This window comes from Dasypus novemcinctus, chromosome 13 (assembly GCF_030445035.2).
Source record: "Dasypus novemcinctus isolate mDasNov1 chromosome 13, mDasNov1.1.hap2, whole genome shotgun sequence".
Lineage (NCBI taxonomy): Eukaryota > Metazoa > Chordata > Mammalia > Cingulata > Dasypodidae > Dasypus > Dasypus novemcinctus.
The window spans coordinates 29,838,864-29,855,365 of record NC_080685.1 but is presented as its reverse complement, the minus strand read 5'-3'; the positions used below and the strand labels follow the sequence as shown (position 1 = coordinate 29,855,365).

At 38.6% G+C, this 16,502-nt stretch overlaps 1 long non-coding RNA gene across 1 annotated transcript; it reads right to left on the bottom strand.

Annotated features, from left to right (window-relative positions):
* Positions 1 to 3,202: 3,202 nt before the first annotated feature.
* Positions 3,203 to 11,231, bottom strand: LOC131280890 (uncharacterized). Its single transcript, XR_009188554.1, has 2 exons — positions 10,703 to 11,231; positions 3,203 to 4,634 (listed from the first exon to the last, which is right to left on the bottom strand). It is a non-coding gene; the product is annotated as an uncharacterized lncRNA (long non-coding RNA).
* Between the last annotated feature and the right edge of the window lie 5,271 nt (positions 11,232 to 16,502).

The following is a 16,502-nucleotide window of genomic DNA, read 5'->3' as shown; positions in this document are numbered from 1 at the left end:
CTCTCTGAGCCCCTGTTCAATTTTTTCCATTCTTTTTTCTCTCTATTCTTTTCCCTCTTCAATTTCAACTGTTCTGTCTTCTGTGTCACTTATTCTTTCTTCTATCATTTCTAGTCTGCTGTTGTATGCCTCTGCTGTGTTTTTAATCTCGCCTATTGTGTCTTTCTTTTTTTTTAAAGATTTATTTATTTATTCCTCCCCCTGCCTCCTGATGTCTGCTCTCTGTGTCCATTTGCTGTGTGTTCTTCTGTGCCTGGATGTCTTCTCTTTAGGTGGCACTGGGAACTGATCCTGGGACCTTCTGGAGTGGCAGAGAGGTGCTCAATCTCTTGCACCACCTCAGTTCCCTGGTCTGCTTTGTCTCTTATTGTCTCTTCTTTGTATATCTTTTTGTTGCATCATCTTGCTGTGCCAGCTCTCTGCTTGGGCCAGCTTACCAGGCAGACCAGCCGTCCTTCATGGGCCAGCTCCCTGCTCGGGCCAGCTCGCCATGTAGGACAGCTTGCCTTCTCTAGGAGGTGCCAGGAATCAAACCCTTGACCTCCCATACGGTAGAAGGGAGCCAATCATTTGAGCCACATCTGCTTCCCCCATTGTGTCTTTCATTTCCATGAGCTCTGTTACTTTTCTCTTCAGGATTTCAAATTCTTCTTTGCACAGGCTCAATGTTTTCTTGATGTCACTTATCTCTTTAACCATATTGTCTTTCAACTCATTAATTTTATTTCAGAAATTTGTTTGCATCTCACTGATTAATGCTCTCAAATCCGGGGTCTCTTCTGGGGCTTTGATGTATTCCTTTTCTTGGGTCATGTCTTCTATATTCTTAGTATGGCTCATAATTTTTTTGCTGATGTCTAGGCATGGGGTTAGGATGCAGTTTACTCAGATGCTCAATTTCTTTCTCTTTTGTAGGGATTTAGTGGCAGAAGGCTGTATGTTACCATTGCTCTTTGATTCTTGGCTTGACCTCGATTATTAGGACTGATCTTGCTAGTTACTCAAAACTGGGCACTGGATCTAGTAATTGACTGTAGGTTCACTTCCTAGAGCCTTGGGAAGGGAGGCTATAGAGGCTGGAAAAAGCCTCTCCTACTTATTTTTATTTTCTTGCAGGCATTTCCTTGGTCTGCCAGCAGATGGTGCTCTTTGGCAGCTTTCAGTTGAATGCCTGTTCGGATTGTATTTGTTGCAACATAGACCAGATAAGTGTGATAGAGCTTCCTGCCTGAAGGCTAGGAGCCTTTTAATTCAAACTCTGTCTGAGACCATTCTCCAGCCTTCTCTGGCAGCCCCCTCCCTTTTCCCAGCTTAGATGTATTTCCACTCCCCTCTGAGTCTTCAGAAGTCTGTCCCTGTTAGTAGAGACGGAGATCCTGAGGGCATATCTCTTCAGTCGGGTGCTGGCTGCAAATGCAAACAATGGTGTGGCCCACCAGGCCTGGAAGGGATCCTGGGACACAGCAGACCAAATCTGTGGGTCAGAAGCTGAGTCATCTTTAGACTGTGTCCCTCTCTCTCCCCTTTCCTATGGTGGTAGATCCCTGGAGCCCCTTTGTCTGTAGTCACAGGCCCAGAGACCTAAGTATTCTAACCTGTCTTTAGTGTGTGGAATGGTGCTGGCAGCAGCAGGAACTGGTTTCAACTCACAGTTCCGTAGTTGCAATTTCCTTCTTTGTTCCCTCTCCTCTGGGCAGTGAACAGCCTTCGCCTGGTGTCCTAAACCCTAGAATATATTTTTCTAGGCTGTTTAAATCTGTCCTCTAGCTATTTTTCTGGGGAAGAAGAGAGTCCTATATCTTTCTAGTCCACTGTTTCCTGGAAGAGTCCCTATACTTTTTGTTTTCATTTGTTTAGGATGTATGGGGGATCAATCCTGGGACCTCATACAGGGGAAGCAGGCACTCAATCACGTGAACTACTTCTGCTCTCCAATATCCCATACTTTTAAAAGAGATTTATTTATCTCCCCCTCCCTATTGTTTTGAGCTCACTGTCTGCTTTCTGTGCCCATTTGCTGAGTGTTCTTCTGTACTTGGTTGTCTTCTCTTTAGGTGGCACTGGGAAATGATCCTGTGACCTTCCAGAGTGGGAGAGAGGCAATCATTCTCTTGCGCTACCTCAGCTCCCTGATCTACTGAGTCTCTTACTGTCTCTCCTCTGTGTCTCTTTCTGTTGCATCTTCTTGCTGTGCCAGCTCTCCACGTGGGCCAGCAGTCCTGCATGGGCCAGCAGGCTGTGCGGGCCAGCACTTCACATGAAACAGCTCTCTGCTCAGGTCAGCTCACCATGCAGGCCAGCTTGCCCTCACCAGGATGTCGGAGTCTTAGTCAGTGACCCGAGGATATCGGGAATGAAAGACAAAGAGAGATTGGGTTCAGGGGATCTGAGAGCATTGATTTCTCAAGCTCATCAGACAACTTTATTGAGTCGAGGGGCTAGTATATATACCCCTAGCATATGTGACATTCAGCACAAAATCAAGTTACCTATTACCCTTACCTCATTCTATATTAACTAGTAATTGATGAACACCAACAAACTTTACTGGAACTATTATTATTATTATAAAAATCAGTAACTATACTCATAAATCTTGTTACTCAGGTCGTTCTGTTCTATATGTATTGTTCTGCCTGCAAGTGTGCTTTCCCAGCCAAGATTATGATCTGCACTGATAATCACAAGGGACAGTTTGACTCAGTGGTCAAGGAAGTAACTTGCTTCCATGGAAACAACCTGCCTTTGTTTCCCACATTTCCCCCTTTTTGTTTTAGTCAGGGTGACTGTGCCTGTCTTAGGTTGCCCCCCAGGGGGTCTTACCCATCATTGACTGCCAGCCAAGCTCACTGACTTCGGGGTACTATTGTAGTGTTTTAGCAAGTACTAAGTTATTAGCCTGTCCCATTGTGTCCACACGGTGCAATCTCTGGCAAACACCTTTACCCAGGCAAGCGACAACCATGAGCAACAGGATTAATACACATATCCCTATTCCTAAAGCAGATAAGAAATGCTGAGACTTCCACCAATCAACAGGATTAAATTTATTTAAATGTGAAATCAAATTATTAAAGATGTCTTTATCATTATCTACGTATATCTGATTATGAGACATTTCTAAAATCTTTTTCTGCAATTCCTCAATTTCTAATGACATATTTCCTTTGTGTCCTAACAAATGATTTCTGATCTTATTCCATTGAAACATAGAAATGTTATAATCCAAAGGAGTAATACAAAAATTACTTTCATTCCAATCACATTTCAATCCTCTTAACAAATTCAAATTATAAACTTGGTCTCCGAAGTGTAAAACAGCAGATTCCAAATCACTAACTCTGTCATTAAGTCCTTCATCAATGTGCTCCTGACTATGCCATAAATCACTTGCATTCTTGTGCCAATCATGCACGTATTGCTGTGTCTGCACCGTCTCATGCAATGCAACAGCAGCAGTGGCAGCAGCAGTGATGACACCAATGAAGCCAAGAATGCCAGCTATGAGAAGTCCCAAAAATCTCTTAGATCGTTTCAACAGTCCTTTAGCCAGGTGGAAAAGAAGATGACTTTCAGGAGATGACTGCCACATCCGATTCATTTTCACCGGGATCCACACTCCTCGTCTTCGGTGAGCCATGGTGGTAATATCTCCATTCTGTAAAATATTCTCAGACAAGCAAGTATACAAAGCCCATCCTTATAAAATAAAGCATTTTCAGTAATGGTAGCCTTCCCTACCACAAACACATATGGATCTCTGACACATGATTGAAAATGATGAATTTGATCTAATTGTAAATACTGTCCATCCATACTTTTATTACCTTTCCATTCAGAAGTAGATGCCACTCCTAAGAAGACTTTCCATATTTGTTTTTGATCATGGACTCCTGTGCTATTACACCATGGAAGAGGAACTCATTTCCCTATATTATTCCAATCACTATTATTTTTGGTAAAAATTATTTTCTCATTCAAATCAAGGGATTCATGAAAGGGATACTGCATATTACTAATTTGTTGTCCCATGCTATTTATACCATACCAAATAAACCTGCCCTTATATTTGTTGGGATTCCCCATAGGGGCACTTTCCAAACTATTCCATAGGAATCATTAAAAACAACAGATCCTCTTCCCAAATGGCATTCATACCATCTTTGCATATCACCAGCATTCCTCTTAGGACAACTATAACTTGGATACTTATATTCTCGGTATTGATAGGACGGGAATAAAGTTGCCAAAGGTTTTGTATTATTATGGCTAAAACTGATCATAGTTCTATTTTTCACAGCCATACATGGTGGGCGATTGCCACTGCAAAGAGGTTGGAAATCAAATGGAAGAAGGAGATTATAAATCCTTTGTCCTTCTTCTTGTGACTTAAGTGGTAGTCTATCATCCACGGGTCCAGGAAATATATGAGTTTTATTCAAATAAACAGGAAAAGAAGGATCTTTCCAGGTTAACACTCAAAGTAATGGGGGATTAGGGATATAAGCCCAATATGTGTAATTACCATTGCCGGTTTCACTCACTATCAGTAGGATCCATATGTGTAGGAGACTCCACTTCTTCAGTCCTAGGTTTAATCCTTTTTGCTGGAAGCCAGATTTCTTCTCCATTTTCTGAAATGATAAGAGCATAACCTTGCCCCCATACTTTAACCCTGCCTTTCTTCCATTCATTACTCAAAATGTCTTTCCAAAATACTGGTTGATTCTCAGATTCTGCAATTTCTGTAGATTTTTGAGAATGTCCAAAATGACATTCAGCCGGTGTCATACAATCATAAACATTAAGAAAATTTAAATAAAGCTTTAGCCAATTGATCTTTAGGTGATATCATACCATCATCTCCCCCTTTTTGTTTTAAAAGCATAGTCTTGAGAGTATGATGGCATCGTTCAACAATAGCTTGACCTGTAGGATTATGGGGAATGCCGGTAACATGTTCAATAGCATATTTCCCACAAAAGGAAGCAAAGGATTTACTATTGTAAGAGGGTCCATTATCAGTTTTGATTTTTTGAGGGCATCCCATCACAGCAAAAGCAGACCAGAGATGTGAGCGAACATGATGAAACCATTCCCCACTTTGAGCAGTAGCCCACATGAAATGAGAATAAGTGTCAATACAAACATGAACATATTGTAGTTTACCAAAGGATGGAATGTGAGTAACATCCATCTGCCATAATTGATTAGGAGTCAGGCCTCTGGGATTAGTTCCAGCCTGAAAAGGCACTGCTGTTAGTGGTCCACAGGTAGGACAAGTACGAATAATTTCCTGCACTTGTAGTCTTGTTAACTTTTGATATTTATTTCGCAGGCCTTTAGCATTAATGTGAGTTAAAGCATGGTAATCACGAGCACTTTGTAAACACCCCACTAATAAATCAGCTCAAGCATTACTTGCTGTCATAGGACCAGGCAAAGAGATATGAGAACGTATATGTGTAATGTAAATAGGATGCTGTCTTAATCTAATCAGATGTTGCAAATCAGCAAAAAGTTGAGATAATTCATCAGTAACAAAGATATGAGCCGTTTCAATATGCTTAACAGTAAGGCATACATATTCAGAATCAGAGACAATATTCAAAGGTTCCTTAAATATTGTTAACACCTTAATGATGGCAGCAAGTTCAGTACGCTGAGCAGACATGAATGGAGTCTGCCAAGCCTGTTCTTTTCGAGAAGTAACGTATGCTGCTTTTTTATTACTATTACTATCAGTAAATACTGTACAAGCTAGTTGGGCTATGCACATAGCCCTGAAAAGCACTGCAAAAGTTTATTGTTGGGTTTTTTACAGATAGAGGAATGCAGCTGGCTTGATTTGTCTAAGAAGACACTAGAAAGTCTTAGCAAGTTTTAAAACAAAGTGATAGCAACACAGCTGGACATTAACTTTTTGCAACAAACTAGCAGTGTTTGGGATTGCTGCATACTACAGTGTTGTTACTTTAATCTATGATAAGAGGTTGTTTCTGTGACACACACTCTTTTATAATAATTAAAACCATAATCAACCACATTGTACTTTTCTTTTTAATATTATGCTGAAATATTGGTAACTTTACACACTTTTAAGCATTTATAGAAACCTTTTACTCATACAACTTTAATTAACAGAGGGTTAAAGGAAAGAAAAAATTTGTTAATTTTATAACACTTTAAAACACCTTTTATTTAACTTATAATTTTTCTTTCAAGGTAAAAGAACAAATCTTTTATAATTAGTTTGGAATAAAAGGCTACTTTTCAGGGTTTGATTTTGAGAAAGCAGTTTTGAACATTATGTTCCTTTAAAAGAGATAAAACTTTTCCTTCTTGGAACACCGAGGAAATGATGAGGTTAAAGCACAAGAAGCTATTTTGATAAAACAGACTTTCTTTGTATACTGATTATTGAGGATAAAAACTTTTACCAAAACAGATTAATGATTTGAGAAGCTTTGAGAAAGAACAAAATTTTAACTTTGCATTAGTATACTACTTGATATTAAAGCTCTTAAAATTTTATAGATAGACCCATCAAATTTTATTTAACTTTAATTATAAAAATTTCTTTTTACAAACCTTCTGCACTTTCAGTATTCACTCAGGTTTTGTTCCATATTTTACTCTTTCTTAATAACCAATCATTTTATCTTAGGACAAAATCATTTCCTGTTTCCTTAATAATAAAAACACATTTCATATAGCCCATATACGAAGTTATTGAGCAAACTTCTTATAACATAATACCGTCAACACTTAACAAGCTTGTTAAAATAATAAACTTTTCTATACTTTAAATACTTAGTAGCATGCAATATCAGAAACAGTTTCCTAGAAGCAAGTTGTCAAAGGAGGTTGGCTGCAGCCAAGCTTTTCTGTTATAAAATTACCTTTTATTATTATTATTATTATTAATTCAGGTTTGTTTAACAATGACCTTTTGGAATTAGTCATTTAAACACTTTAATTTAAACAATGCTTCATAAGACTTTTTATAATTATTTATAACCATATAGACTATAATTATATTATTTTAAGACAAATTTTACTTTTACAGAACACTTTTTTTTTTACTTAAAGTTACCAAAATACTTTCTATAACTTGCCACATGCATTTAAGTTCCAAGAGTTTATGAAAATTAGCCATCCTACTGTAGGGCAAAACACACTTTTTTGCAAAAACTTATTAAATTTCAGTTAGCATTCTCACAAACTTTTAACCTTTTTAATATTCATTTAAGTTTTACATCCTTCATATTATCCTGTGAAGAAAAATAAGCTATTCATTTCAATCTAGACAAGAACAACTTTTTATAAAAAGACTTATAGAGGGACCATGACATTATATTGGGCTTCAAATTTCGGGGAGTTCTGGATCACAGAGTGTTTCAACAATGGCAATGGAGGGATACTGGTATGGGATACCAATGACAGGTGATATATGGCTGAGAGGGAGCTGTACAGAACATATGTCCAGGGTACATGGTAATGTTTGGATATACTCATAGTGGCAACAATTAAAAACCACAGCAGGGGAGGTACTGGGTTCCTGGCCAGTGGTGCTCTGTCATGGTCCCTAGGGGAGCAGCAACAGTCTCCCAGGTACAGTGGCGGGGACCGGGAGGGAGTGAGGGTTCAACAGTGAGCCCCTGATGCTAATTACTATGCTTGTGAGCTGATAAACCTAAAATAAGAACAAGGCCTAGAGCAACATTGTGCCTGGGAATTTCCTCCTGGCAGCCTTCATGTTACTCAAATGTGGCCAGTCTCGAAGCCAAACTCAGCATGTAAATGCAATGCCTTCCCCCCAGCGTGGGACATGACACCTGGGGATGAGCCTCCCTGGCAACGAGGGACCACTATCAACTACCAACTGATGATGCAACTGGAAAATGACCTTATACGGAAGGTTCAATGCAGATCAGCAGAATATCCACGTCTACATAAAATACCATGACTTTAAAATGCTGTTTGACCTAAAGTAAGGGGGAAATGAAAAGGAGAAATGAGTTTATATGGCTACGAGTTTCTAAAAAAGAGTCTGGAGGCTGGCAGAAGGATTGCCCTCATGCACAACTGAGCAGAGTCAGAGAGACAGATAAAGCAGATACAACCCCCAGATATTGGTTCCTTTGAGGGCTAAAGAGACCCATGGGAGTTATGGTCATGGCCGATGGGGTTAACTACCAGGGCAGATGGCCCCTCTTTGGAAATGGTGTTTATGTGTGATGAATCTGAACTCAGATGGGATCTCCCTTCATAAGACTTTCATGCTAATGTGCTGGAGGTGCAGTTAATGTTGGGGTTTAAGATATATTTAGGGGATTTGAATCTCTGGACTGACAATGTGATAGCCAGGTCCTGAGCCTCAACAGACTCCAGCACCTACAATCTGATCTATTGGACTTACCACACTCAGCTAAGATGGAGTTGAAGAAGGACAACCACCACACCATGGAGCCTAGAGTGATTACAACTGAAAATGGGAGGATTGCATCCAGCATCCATGTGGAATCTGAGCCTCCTCTTGACATAGAGGTGCAATGGACACAACCAATCCAATGTCCACATAGAAGAGGTGGCATTGGATTGGGAAAAGTGGACATGGTGGACGATGGGTATGGGGAAAGGCAGGAAGAGATGAGAGGTGGAGGCGTCTTTGGGACATGGAGCTGCCCTGGATGGTGCTTCAGAGGTAATCACTGGACATTGTAAATCCTCACAGGGCCCACTGGATGGAATGGAGGAGAGTATGGGCCATGATGTGAACCATTGTCTATGAGGTGCAGAGGTGCCCAAAGATGTACTTACCAAATCCAATGGATGTGTCATGATGATGGGAACGAGTATTGTTGGGGGGGGAGAGGGGGGTGGGGGGGTGGGGTTGAATGGGACCTCACATATATATTTTTAATGTAATATTATTACAAAGTCAATAAAAATAAATAAATAAAATAAAATAAAATTAGGTTAATGATGGGACAAATATATTCAAAAAAATAAAAAATAAAAAGACTTATAGTAATTTTGTTAATCAAGACTCACAATTTTTATCATTGTAGAGATTTTATTAACATTTAAACTTATGTATTAATATAAGCACTTATTTAATTTTTGGCCATTTGAATAGAGCTCTTTTATAAATTTTTATTAATTTATATTACCATCCGGAGGTATCAAAATACACACTGACATTGAATGAACAAACACAGAACAATCACAACACAGTAACAGAAACATACAGTTTACAATTAACTCATAATTCTTACTTTCTTGGTATAGCTGCTTTTAAGCTCTCCATTATATCACATTTTAAATATCACTTCTTAAGATTTCTTCTGGAATCCATGTTGCCTGTAACATGCAAGCTTGTGCTTGGAAACATTTTTATTAGTTATCAGCAATCAGTTAAGATAACTTGAGCAGCATAAATGTAGTTAAAACTCTAATTTAGCAGTTTAGACAGACCATTAACACACATTTTTGGATTATTACTCTGTAAGACTATACTGAGACTTGAAGTTCAGGAGTAAACTATTGATTTAAAACTGAAAATTCCTTTTTAAACCTTGATAAAAATTTTGTACTAATTTTATTATCTTGGTTAAATAAGCCCAATTAGAATTAGCATGGAAATAAAACAGAACACCAATGTTGCCATGTTTTTCTCTTTTTTCAGTGGCTTAACTCTATTAACCCCCACTAGCCCACAGCTTCATTGTTATGTAGACAGCAGGGGGGTTGCAGAGTTGCTGCCAGAATAGTTTCCTTATCTTAGTTAACACTTTAACAGAGAATTTTCTTACAAGCCTGATTTCACTAACAAGGACATTATTTAGTATCTTTGCCCGTTTTAAATCTTTCAATAGTTTAAAAGTTTTTGGCTCAGGATGAAACTTGACACCCCCTTGTGGGTGTTTAGCATCAGGAGGAATTTGTTGAATAGTTACAGGAAAAGCTGCTACAGCTTGCATAGCCAGAGGTTCACCTTGACTAGATCCCAGTAAAAGACATCTCATTAATGGAGTAACAGACACAGGATTAGGATTAAAGCTGCTACGAACATAAGGCAGGTCCGTAGAGAAAAGTCCACTAGGTACTATTCCAGGTTCTGGAGGTGCAGAAGGGGCCTCATGAGTCAAATTAGGATATATGTTTGCCTTAGAAATATTTAGTTCCAACATGGATTTAGTTAGGAAGGTATTTGTGCCTTTAACTTCAAATAACTCCTCTTCTTCCTGATCCTCCTCCAAGTTCCTGTCTTTACCTGTATCATTCATAGCCGTTTCCTCCCTTGAGAAAAGAACAATCTCTTCTTCTTCGTCAGACTGCAAAGGATCTAATGCAGCAGCAATATGCTGTCCTAAGGCCCAAACTGATACAGGTATATTCTCTCCTTTCTGATATGCTCTCCGCAATGCTTTCAATCCTTGCCTCCACTGCTTAACATTCATCAAATTCTTTCCTTGTGGTTGAAACCAATAAAAATGCTTTTGATCCAAAGCAAACAATTCTAACAAATCTGCAGTCTTAACTGTGATGCCTACACTATGCAACAGTGTTTTAAAAACCTGTGAATATTCTTCCAAGCGTCCTGGTTGATTACCCATACCCTGATGCTAGCAGAAAGCAAAACTTAATAATATGAAGCAGCAATCTACCCGGGTTAATTAATTTCGACGCTCCTTACCTTAAAAAAGGCTTTTCAGCTTTCCGCGTTCCCGATCCAGATGTGGAAGATTCTACGCTGCCGTGTCTTGATGAATCCTCTGCCTCGGGCCCCACGTTTGGGCGCCACCTTTCGGAGTCTTAGTCGGTGACCCGAGGATATCGGGAATGAAAGACAAAGAGAGATTGGGTTCAGGGGATCTGAGAGCATTGATTTCTCAAGCTCATCAGACAACTTTATTGAGTTGAGGGGCTAGTATATATACCCCTAGCATATGTGACATTCAGCACAAAATCAAGTTACCTATTACCCTTACCTCATTCTATATTAACTAGTGATTGATGAACACCAACAAACTTTATTGGAACTATTATTATAAAAATCAGTAACTATACTCATAAATCTTGTTACTCAGGTTGTTCTGTTCTATATGTATTGTTCTGCCTGCAAGTGTGCTTTCCCAGCCAAGATTATGATCTGCACCGATAATCACAAGGGACAGTTTGACTCAGTGGTCAAGGAAGTAACTTGCTTCCATGGAAACAACATGCCTTTATTTCCCACACCAGGAGGCCTTGGGCATTGAACCCTGGGGCTCCTATATGGTAGGAGCCACATCTACTTCCATCCCATATTTTTTATATGTTTATATTTTCACTCAGTTAAAGACATTTTTAAATTCCCCTTGTGATTTCTTCTTTGACTCATGGTTCATTTAGAAATGTGTTGTTTAAATTCCAAATATTTGGGGATTTCACAAATTTATTTCTCTTTGTAATTTAATTCTATTGTGTCAGAAAATATGCTTCATGTGATTTCAACACTTTTAAATTTATTGAGAATTATTTAATGGCCTAGCATATGGTCCATAGTTCAGTATGTTCCAGTTGCACTTGAAAATGAATTCTGCTCTTTTTTAATGTTCCATATATGTCAGATCAAGTTGGTTGACAGTATTGTGCAAATCTGTCTAGTTGTTCTATCAGTTACTAAAAGAGAGATATTGAAACCTCTAACAATAATTATTGAATTGTCTATTTCTCATGGCAACTCTTACAATTTTTGCTTCATGTATTCTGGGTCTCTGTGGTTTGATGACTATACATTTATAACTGTAGCTTGCTGATGTGTTGATACTTTTATCATTATGAAATATCCCTCTTTGCCTCTAAATAATATTTATTGTCTTACAATCTATTTTGCCAGATATTAACACAGCCATTCCAGCTGTCTTATGGTTACTGTTTGTATGGTATTTCCTTTTTATCCTTTTACTTTCAAACTATATATGTCTTTGAATCTCTGTCTCTTGTGGACAGCATATGGTTGGATCTTGCTCTTTTTTTTAATTCAGTCTGAAAATCTCTACCTATTGATTTGGAGTTTGTCCATTCACATATGATGTAATTATTATTTTATGTAATTTTTGATGTTTGCATTTATGTCTGCCACTCTGAATTTTATTTTCTATGTGTTTCATGCCCTTTATCTTCCTCTGATCATCTTTTACTGTCTTGGACCAAATTTGCTCCAATATCTCCCATTTCTTCCCCCTCCTTTGTGCCATTGTTATGGAATATATTAAGTCTATCATGTTACATATCCAAAATTTCAGTGTTATTGATCTCAAACTGTCTTTGGGATTTTTTAGAGGGTCCCTGAAAAATCACAAAGAATTTGTCCTTTCACCTTGTAAAAAGAGATATGCTAAAAATAATTAGATTTCTTTTATATGTTATGAGTTGCATGGGAAGTGTTGCCAAATTAAAAAAGATTTTCTAACCCTCTTTTGGTTAAATTTGTATGAGTAAAATATTACTAATATAAACATTTCAGAAATTATATAAAGTTGTAGAGATAAGTCAGTGTCTTCCATGCCATGAGATTTCCTAGTACTGATCTGCTTAATATTAGGCAGTAATAGTATTATTGGTCATAATTTCAGTTGTTCTAATCAGATTGTTCACTTTTGTAAAACAGCAGTAAGTTAACCATGACTATTTTAAAACCTTTTGTTATCTGCAGATAGCGTTTCTTCTGATGCTTCCCTGAAAACAATTGCAATCTGCTACAGGCCAGAGTGCTTCTTCTTCAACCAAAAGGACTGTCTCAGAGACCCATGGAAAGGATGATGCCAAGTACTCTTGGGCACAGGCTTCTAATGACATTGCTTAAATTACTTTGAAACCAAACTATTGAACTGAATCAAGATTCCAGAATTCTAGTGAAAGCCAGTGGATTCATGAGATGGCTAACACAAGATTGAACAGAATCACCTAGATATGCATGAACTGATAAAGATTGCTTACAGTGTTGTTTGTATTATTACTGATCTTTTTTAATGAGCTGATGCTTTATTTGCTGGAAAAAAATCGTATCAACATTCATTCATTTATAATTCAGCACTTATTTGTTGAGTGCCTTTATTTATTTATTTTATTTATTTATTTTTTTAAGAAGCTTTAGATTACATAAATGTTACACCAAAAATATATATTGCTGGGGGAGTGGATGTGGCTCAAGCAGTTGAGCACACACCTCCCACGTGGGAGGTCCTGGGTTTGGTTCCTGGTGACTCCTAAAGAAGACAAACAAACAACAAGCAGACAATGAGCAAAATTAATGAGAAAGACAACAAGCAATGAACATACAATAAGCAAAAACAAAAAACAAGCAGGGAGCCAGTGTGGTTCAAGTAGTTGAGTGCCCACCTCCCACATGGGAGGAGGTCCCAGGTTTGGTACCCAGTGTCTCCTAAAGGAAAAACAGACAATGAGCAATGAACAAAAACAATGAGCGAAACAAACTAGGGAGCCATCTCAGGTAGAGATATATATATACACATACACACACACATGCTATGTTCTATTTTTCCAGATACAAGGAATCCCTTACTCTTTTCCCTTAAGCTATCTATAATTCATAAAACATTCATCTTTTTCTCCTGCCTGAACTCCCTAGAATTTGTAAACTCTTAATGAATATGCTTATTTTTATGGCAAAATAATTATTTGCCTAGGTTCAATCAGAATCTTGTCCTCCTTGTTAACAGGACATAATTGGAGACATTGGTTATATAACCAAAGCTTTGACTGGAATGTTGAGTTTGAAAATGATGTTCATTTAATCAAATGGTTAAATGAGAGACTTTTAAGGAACTAAGGTGGACATTATGGAGCCAAGGCTTACAAAATTCTTTTGGAAAAAATGATCTGGTACTTGGCTCCAGGATTCCCAGACTTATAGGTCAGTAAAGAAGTTTACTTTCTATGACGTACAAGAACTATATGATACTTTGCAGGCTTTGAGAAAGAGGAATTTACCCAATCTATGGGTACTGCTGGTGAAATCTGGTGTAGCATTCTTGACTTGGCATCCTACCATTTAAAAGTCCAATTGGAAGTTCCTTATGAAAACTATCAACAAAGCAAATTTAAAAGGGCCTATATGGTAAATCACCTTTCTTGCTGCAACTATGTAAATAATCAGGCTAAATCTAATGAAACCAGCTTTATTTCATGACTAAGAATAGCTTTTTTGAGGTTATCATTGATCAAAGGCAGGTGACTATAAAGAGAAATTTTAAGTTTCAGTGTGTAGCAGTTTGATACTATTTATGAATTCCAAGAATAGATATTGGATTATGTTTACGAACTGGTCTGTTCCTCTGAGCATTTAGATTGAACTGGATTCAGAGGTTTCATTTTTATTTGATTAAATTATGACTAGGGCTTTGATTGGGCCATGTCAGTAAGATACCGAGTCCCCACCGCATCCCCATTTTCTCTCACAGAGAAAATGACAAGGCGAAGTAGACAGTTGGAGTTTTGAACTGGAGTCCCAGGAATTAAACACACAGGAGAAAAACACAGAGAAGCAGATACATAAGGAAAAAGAGAAAGTTCCATTAGACACAGCAGAAGCACCAGGAAAAGAGCTGTTCGCCTGATAGTTTATAGCTGGCCTTGTGGAGAGAGTAGAGCAGCTGAGCCTGGAGAGAAATGAACCCCAGGAGAGAGATAAGACTTATCCCAGCCGACAGCTGAGATTGGAAGAAGCTGGGACCACAGAGCTTGAGAGGCAAAGGAAGCCTCAACTCTTGCAGATATCAGCAACTATCTTGCTCCAACCCATGGCAATAGACTTTGATGAGAGAAGTAACTTGCGCTTTATGGCCTGGTAACTGGCTTCTACCCCAAATAAATACCCTTTATAAAAGACAACAGATTTTTGATATTTTGTATTAGCACCCCTTTGGTTGACTAATACATAATGGAAAATAATAGCATGCTCCTGTGGGTTATCCGATTCTGCACCTGTTCATTGTCTGAACTATTTTGCATCCCCTTTGTAAACTGCAAATAGCTGCATAGATTTTTTTTACCATCTTTTAAATTGGATGGGTCCTGTGATCTTGCATATATTTTCTACCCTACATGGTAGTCAGAAAGCTAACTTGGGATCTTTTGTAACTGAGCTTCAAACAAACAAAAGAGGATTAATATGGGAAGCGACTGTGGCTCAATCAGTTGAGCTCCTGTCTACCACATGGGAGGCCCTGGGTTTGTGTCCCAGGGCCTCCTTGCGAAGGCAGGCTTGCCTGCACGCTGTAGAGAGCCACCTGGCCTACAAGTGCCACAGAGAGCTGACTCAGCAAGGTGACACAACGAAAAAGGGAGACAAGCAAAAACAAAAAAGAAACAAAAAAACACAAAAGAGTGTGCAGCAAATGGACGTGGAGAGTAGACAGCAAGCAAGCTGCAAGTGGGGAGGGGAAATAGAATAAATAAATACAGACACAGAAGAACGCACAGTGAATGGACACAGAGAACAGACCACGCAAAGAAAAAAAAGCCACAAGGGGGGATAAAAAAAAAAGAGGATTAATATCCAATTCCTTGACCTATTGTAAAAGGGTTCCACTCTTTTGTGAGCACCATCATCCTTCTCTAAAAACACATGACCCAAAAAGAGCAGTTATAAATATATCTAAGGTTATGAAATAGAGTTTAACACCACCTTCAAAGTTAGCTTAGCATCGGTGGTCTTGCAAAGCAGATGGGCTCTAGATACCCCAGCTGCCCATGAACAATGTTGCTTTTAAAGGAGTTTGGCATTGTGATAAATAACCTAAATATTTAAAAGACCATGGTATCAGTCAGGCTCAAACATTTCAATGAACAGACATATTTCCTAATCTAAGTTCTTGGTTTTATGGAATATGGGAGCAAACCAGTACACTTTGAATTTGTGCTCTTAACTGTGATTATCAGTCTATATGTCTTTTTGAAAAATTTATAGACTTTAGTCTTAGTCCACTAGGGACAGTATCATTTCTAGCTCAATTTCTTTTTATTTTATTTTTTTATTTATTTCTCCCCACCCTGATGTTGCTTTTTACTTGCTGTGTCTGTTCATCTTCCTAGTTTCTTAGGAGGCACTGGGAGCTGAACCCTGGACCTCTGATGTGGGAGGGAGGTGCCTAATCCCTTGAGCCACCTCCACTCCCTGTTTTGTTGTGTCTCTCATTATGTTCCTCCCTGTATCTCTCATTGCATCATCTTGTCGTGTCAGCTCACTATGCCTGCTGGTTGCGTCAGCTTGCTGTCTTCTTTAGGAGGCACCGGGAACCTCTGCTCCTGGCTTTGTTGTGTCTCCATTATGTTTTATCTTATGTCTCCTGTTGTGTCAGCTTGCCAAGCCTGCCCATTATGCCAGCTTACTGTCTTCTTCAGGAGGCACCGGAATCCAAAACAGTGACCTCCCATGTGGTAGGTGGGAGCCCAGTTGCCTGAGCCACATCTGCTTCCCTTCACAGGTC